The sequence below is a fragment of the Cupressus sempervirens genome, chromosome 11, assembly GCF_028749045.1.
Source record: "Cupressus sempervirens isolate cs-2001-9-10 chromosome 11, ASM2874904v1, whole genome shotgun sequence".
Lineage (NCBI taxonomy): Eukaryota > Viridiplantae > Streptophyta > Pinopsida > Cupressales > Cupressaceae > Cupressus > Cupressus sempervirens.
The window spans coordinates 614,728,665-614,736,161 of record NC_143128.1 but is presented as its reverse complement, the minus strand read 5'-3'; positions in this window follow the sequence as shown (position 1 = coordinate 614,736,161).

Below are 7,497 nucleotides of genomic sequence, written 5' to 3'. Positions count from 1 at the left end.
GAGAAGCAGCGACCATAACAGGAAAAAAGGAGGACTTGTTGAAAGATTTGGACCAAAGGGTAGATCTTCTCAGCACCCTAAGGAATGGTAATAAGGCTTCTAGATCCTTGAAGTTTGAAAAGAAGGGAGAGATTCCCAGGAAGAACCAAATTAGAAATCTATCTAAGGCTTCTCCTGCGGTGACCAGGAGTAGTTGCAAACCAGATGTGGGCTCTACAACAAAAGCAGGCAAAAAATTAGAGAGGGAGTCCAGAGAAGAGGAGACCAGAAGATGCTTGGCGAATGGGCGCCAAAGCACTCTGAAAGATTTTTCTAAGAGTAAAAAATGAAGATCATCTCATGGAATATTAGGGGCCTAAATGGTGCCCATAAATAGGAAATTATTAGGAATCTGATTAGAGAATAGAGACCAGACATTTTGATGATCCAAGAAACAAAAATGAAAAATGATTCTTTGAGAAGTATAAAGTTTAGTAACCTGATGAGTGGGGAGGCTTCAGACTCTGATGGAGCCTCTAGGGGCCTGCTGACATTATAAAAGACAAATTTTTTTAGGGTAGAATCAGTATTCAATGAAGGTAACATTCTTTTTTGTAAAGTGTTCCATATCCATTCCAATGAATTTTGGTTCTTGCTCAATATTTATGCTCCCAATAACAAGAGAGATAGAAAGTCCTACTGGTCTAGAGCAGAAGGGTTGGTATAGAATAGTAACATGAAAAAAGGAATTATTATGGTAGACTTCAATACCCCTCTTCTAGATAAGGAAAAGAAGGGTGGTCTGCCTTAGGACTGGGATAACAAGCATGACCTTTCAAACTTCATCAATGGTTTGGCTTTTCTGGATTTGGACCTAATGGGAGGTGACTTCACTTGGTCCAATAAATTCTTAGGCAAGGAGTGTATTTATGTTAGATTGGATAGAGCCCTCATTTATCCTAATTGGCTATAGTACTCCTCTTGCAAGTTAGCTCTTTTGCCTAGAGTTGGGTCTGATCACTCCCCCATCTCCCTCTTGATTGTTCCTCTTGATCCCTGTAGACCTCTTCCCTTCCATTTTGAGAAAATGTGCACCTCCCACCCTAACCTTTTAGAAAGAATTAAGGTTTGGTGGAGCATAGATGTGGAAGGCACTGCAATATTCAGGGTGGCTAGAAAATTTAGTAATGTTAAAAGGATGGTAAAAGCTTGGAATAAGTTGGATTTCGGTCATTTATTCTCTCTTAAAGAGGATCTCTTTGCTAATCTCTCTTCTATCCAAGCCTCCATTTAGGAAAATTGGTATGATGCCTCGAATAGGGAAGAAGAGTTGTCCATCTTATTTTATTTACATGACATCATTAGCAAAGAGGAAAAGTTTTGGAGGCAAAGATCTAGAATCAATTGGCTCAAGGAAGGAGACCAGAAAACAAAGTTCTTTCATTTATCCACTCTTAAGCATAGAGCTAATAACAGGATTTCTGGCCTGAAGAAAGATTAGGGTGTGCTGAATAAGGAAGAAGATATTTCACTTGAAGCTTTTTTTTTTCTCCTCCCTTCTATCTTGGGATCCTTTGCTCTCTAAAGTGGACCAGGATGACATTGTCTCTTGTATCCCTCAGATCCTCCAATCGCACCATAATAATTTGCTCTGGGCCATTCCTTCTGATTCTGACGTTAGAGAAGCTCTTTTTTCTCTTTCGGTGGATAAATCACCCGGACCTAATGGTTTTCCCACCTTCTTTTTCCAAATGTACTGGCTTGTCATTATGAAGGATGTCATAAAGGTGGTTCAGGAGTTCTTTCGAGCCAGAAGTATTCTGAAGGAAATTAACTCTACATTCTTAGTTCTTATTCCCAAAGTGCCAGGAGCTGACACTCTGGATAAGTTCAGACCCATCAGCTTATGCAACTCATTTTATAAGATAATCTTGAAGGTGCTCACTTCGAGGCTGCTTAAGCTTCTCCCCCTGATTATTTCTCAGCAACAATTTGGTTTTGTCCCAGGCAGACAAATTTTAGATTTGATTATCATGGTGCGTGAAGTGATTCACTCTATGGAAGCTGGAAAGAGAGAAGGGATTTTACTCAAACTAGACATGTCCAAAGCTTATGATTGGGCGGATTGGTATTTTTTGGATTTGGTGTTGAAGGCTTTTGTCTTTGATGTCAAATCATGCAAGCTAATCTCCCAGCTAGTCACCACCCCCTCTCTAGCTATTTTAGTGAATGGATCCCCCTCTAATTTCTTCAAACCTACTAGAGGCATACGTTAGGGGGATCCTCTATCACCTATACTCTTTATTATCTTGGTGGAATGTATTGGCAGACTCATGGAGAAGAAAAAGAAAGAAGGGAGGATCAAAGGTTTTAAACCTTCTTCCAAATGTACCCCCTTTACGTATCAAAAATTTGTTGATGATACTATTATGGGTAGAGAGGCCTTGGTCAAGGAGGCCAAGGCTATGAAAGACACTTTGGACACCTATTCTAGAGGGTTGGGGCAACTCATCAATTGGGACAAAAGCTCTATTTTCTTTATCAATACTCCGGAGGAAAGATAGAAGAGAATCTCCAGAATCCTAGGATGTCAGGTGGGGAAGCTTCCTTCTACCTACCTTGATCTCCCCTTGGGAATGACCCCATCTAAATCCTTCTAGAATGGCATCATGGAAAGGTTCAGTAAGAAGCTGGCTGGCTGGAAAGGAGCCATTCTTAGCCAAGCTAGAAAATGTCAACTAGTTAAATCCATCCTCCAAAACTTGTTGATATATGCTCTGAGCCTTTTTACCATATCGATGAAATATGCCAAGAGGATGGAGTAAATCCAAAGGGATTTTTTACGGACAAGAATTGAAAGGAATAATAGGTACCCCCTTGTTGCCTAGGATAAAGTTTGCCTCCCTAAGAAGAAAGGAGGTCTAGGAATCAGGAAGCTCACTCACCTCAATAAGGCCCTCCTGGCAAAGCAAATTTGGTGCATCTTTAGTAGCATGGGGGAATGGAGAGACGTTGTGGTAAATAAGTATATAAAAAGGCCCTCTATTCAGTTCACTGTATTCAGTAAGATATCCCAAGAGGCTCTATTTTTTGGAATGGTTTCTTAAAAGCTAGGGACTTGGCTAACTCTAAAGTCTCCTGGAAGCTGGGTAATGGGGAGAATATTCTATTCTGGTTTGACTGTTGGCTTTCTCAGGGCCCCCTTATGAATAACCCTAGCTATGGATCATTTGCTAATGATTGCATCAACCTTTTTGGGCACAAAGTCAGCAATTACAGGACTGAACAGGGATGGAAGGAACTTTCCATTATCTTAGAGGAGCTCAAACCAATCATGATCATGCTTAATTACTTATCACTTAGAAATAATAAGGATGAATTGGTTTGGAGGGATACTGCCAATGGGCTCTATTCAGTAGCCTCTGGCTACTCTACTTTATGGAGCTTAAAAGAGTCTCCCCCTTGGTCGAGGGCTTGGCTCCCAAGCCTCATGCCAAAAGTCAACATGATTTTTTGGTTGGCTCTTCAGGACAAAACTCTCACCCAAGAAAATCTCATCAAAAGAGGTCATATCATGCCTAGCAGACGTGTTTGTGCAAAGAAGAGTTGGAGATAGGTAATCATTTGTTCATTCATTGCTCTTACTCAAGGATAGTTTGGGGCTTCCTCACCCAGGACCTAGGCCACAGCTGGTGCTTTCCTTCCAACCTTCTGGACTTTTTCTATCAATGGCATGGCATGTTCAATGGGTCTGCCTTGTAGGAAATTAGCTCTTGGATCCTGCCCCATTTTTGTTGGAGCATATGGAAGGAGAGAAATAATCAAATTTTCAGAGATAGGGAGGAGTCGGCTTTAGTTCTTGGAAGGAAGATCTTTAGTAACATAAAGGATAATTTTTCAGTGAGGAAGGGGGGAGTTTTCAAGATAGGAGGTAGGAAAAAGGAGAAGGTAAAAGACAGAGTGAGGAAAAGACAGGAAGCCAAGTGGCTCCTCCCCCCTAAAGGCTGGCACAAAGCCAACTTCGACCGAGCCTCCAAGGGCAACCTTGGATCCTCGTGTAGTGGAGGTGTGATAAGGAATGAAAATGGAGATAGTATTGTGACTTTTTCTCTCCCATTTAGTTTCCAAACAAATCATTTTGTGGAAGCCAACACAATGTGCAATGTAGTAAAACTGGCTTTTGAAATTGGGGTTACCAATTTATGGCTCAAAGGGGACTCGAATAACATTATAAAGTGCATCAATGGAAAATCGTATCCTTCATGGACAATTGCAAATCTTATTGATGAGACTAGAGGGACCCTCACCAAATTTAATAGAATCCACGTCACCCATACTTTTAGGGAAGCAAACCCAATTGCCGACAGGTTTGCGAGTATAAGGGTTGGCACAGACAAAAAAATGACTTGGCTTCTTGCAACTTGTTTGCCAGCAAAAATTAAAAGTCTGATTGACTTGGATAAAATGTAAGGAAGTACAGAGAAAATCAAGCTTTAATTATGACTATGAAGGGGTTAAGAAATAAGGGTACTTTTCATAATAGAAACATGGGAAATCGTAAATGTAGTAATCCATTATTGATTAATTGACACATTTGTGGGTTGTTTATAGCAATTGCTTCTGGGACAATAGCAGGGTTATTTTTCTCTATTCTTTGCTTACTCTTGGAGGTCCATTTCAGTCATAGAGTGAAGAGCACATGAATAAAGTGGGTGTGTAGTGTGCAGAAATGGTAGGTGAGAGATGTAGAAAGGAGCCGTTGGGAGATTTTGAGAAATGGAGAAGTAGGCCAAAAGTGTGGGAAAAGCTTGAAGAGGGTGGGGTTACCAATTATATCATGAAGCTACATGGATTCGATTAGGAGGTGACCAAAAGTATGGTGGGGTCTTGGAACAATGGCAGGGTGAAGGTGAATGGTATCTTCTTCTGAATAATGGAGGAGGTGATTGCGGCTATCACCGAAATCCCTATCGAGGGTTTTAAATTCTTCAGGGATAAGAAGCTCTCGACCAATGCGGTTAGGGACTTTGTGGAGAGTGAGAAGGAATTGTAAGCACTGAAAAAGATTGACACCTACTATGTCCCTGACTCCATGAAGAAGTGGTGGAGGTATGTTCTGAAATCTGTTATCGAGTACATTACTTTGGACCCTAGGTTTGATAGAGCTCGAACCTACCACTTTGTCATTTTGAATCATTTCCAGAATAATGCCAAAATTTCCTTTCCTTATTATCTATTAACCTCAATGAGCAAGGTGATGGACAACTTCAAAAAGAAGTCCATCGCACACCTGGCTCTACACGAGGGGCTGTTGCTGCTTATCCACGAGCACTTCAAAGCTCAGACTATAAGCATCACCCCCCCTCAGACAGAGAATGTGGAGTTTGGTAGTTCTAGTTACTCCTTTAACTCAGATGAAATACAGAGCGTCAGCTCTGAGAAAGGAGGGATCTCTTCTTCGGGGAAAGCAACAACTTACCATGCTAAAAAATCACCCTCCCCCATAACCCCTAGCAGAAAAAGCCCTAGGGGTCTCAGGAAAAAGCCTTGTGAGAAGGCTGAGGAGGGAGACAATGATGATGAGGAGGAACCAGAGTCTAAGGAGGTGGTTAAGGAGACACAAGAGGAAAGTGGAAGGAAGAAATGCAAGAGGGAGAGTTTGGAGGAAGTGCGCTCTCAATTTGAGGAGGCATCTATGCTGCCCCTTTCTCTTGTCCATCTCCATCCTGAGGAGCAAAAAGAGGAGAAAATTAGGTATGCGAAAGGGGAAGTGTAGACCAATGATAGGAGAAAAGCATGGATCAACTTCAATGTCAAGACTTCCAAGATGGGCATCTTCAAGGAGGCCATGAATCCCCAAATCCTCATGGATAATCAAGAAGAACAGTGGCTAGAAGAACTCATTGATCCAATGATTGTGACTATTTTGAACAGAGCCACGGAGACAGGGATGAACCTCTTGAGTAATGATCATAATAGTATGATTGATAATTTTAGATCAATCAAATGGCTTTTCCATGAGCTCGAGGAGGTCAAAGATTAGGTGAAACATATTGAGGCAACAAAGAAAGGGATGGATGCTAACAGGAGGATAGATTCAGCTGTCAGGCTTATTCTGGCAGAAAAAAGGATACACAACCTGAAAAACTACAATCACAACCTTGTGAATCAGATGTTCTCCTTGTTAAGCTCCATTAACAACAACATCATCTCTCTTATGGGCTGGATCAAAGATAGAGAAATGCACAAAGATGAGGATGGAAAAGACAGGGAAGAAGCTAGAATGGAGGATGACTCTGCAAAGGACAACTCCATTCCTGATTAGGACCAGGGGAACCAAAGGGCACAACAGATGGAAGTGGAGGAGAATCAACTAGCCTTTGAGGCTACTCAGGTTATGCAAGATTTGGAGTGAAAGAATGAGGAATAACTCTCGCCTGTTCTTTTGTTTATCATTGTCTTTTGCCTTTTTGTTTTGGCTTTAGGTTGTGGCTTTGCTTGTCTTTTTTTCTCGGTCTTTTCTCAGAGCTCTTTCTTTTGGCCAGGCTTAATGCTTATTATCAACCTATGAACTTAAACTTTTTTGGGTGGGCTTTCACGCTTATTATCAACCTTTTTTGTATTAATTATTGGGTTTTAGGTTCCCTGTAAAACCTGTTTATCTAATAAAAAACAATAAACTATAAACTTGAAATAATATGCAATACAATAAATATTCACACAATTTTGACACAAGTATTTAACATGAAAACCATGTTAAGGGAAAAACCACCTAGGAACTTGCAACCCAAAAAATACACTCTTCTAAAGTGAGCTTTCTTAGGAGCCTACCTTGTCAAATGTTACAAACACATTATTAATGTGACCTTGTTAGAGAATTTTAATCAAATATCATCTACACTTTATCACTCCTAAATATCTATAGAGTGACCTAATTTAAAGACATACAAAATATTGAACATAATGGATTTACAAATAAGACTGTTAGGTCCACTCACTTAAGAGATTTTTTGCTATAATGGTAAGAATGGAAAAATGAAATGATCTATTAGGTTTATCACTACCTTTCTTGCTTAGATCTTTTCTTTTCTCAATCTCTTTCCTCTTTCTTCTTTTTGTTCCCTTCTGGTTGATCCATACACTAACACATCAACTTAGCTCTTTTATTGCTTTATCTTCATAATATATTTGTGCTCAATTATCCTTCTAGTTATCACTTTGCTCTCCAAATTTCTTCAAATTGATCAACACCAATGAATAATGTGTTCATCCTTTAAATACAAAACTTTTTCCATTCCTCTAGAATCTTATAAGTTTTATTTCTGAATCACATTCATCATATCTTCATCTTGCTAAGATTCATTGAATCTAGATAATCGGGTATCATGCATTTACCTTGAATTTGCTAGAATATTTAGAATAATTGAGGGGGTGGGGCTGGTGAATCAATTATCCTCAGATCTAGATGTACCAATTCAACTTCTGACAAATTCACATATCTTATTCAAACTCATAAAA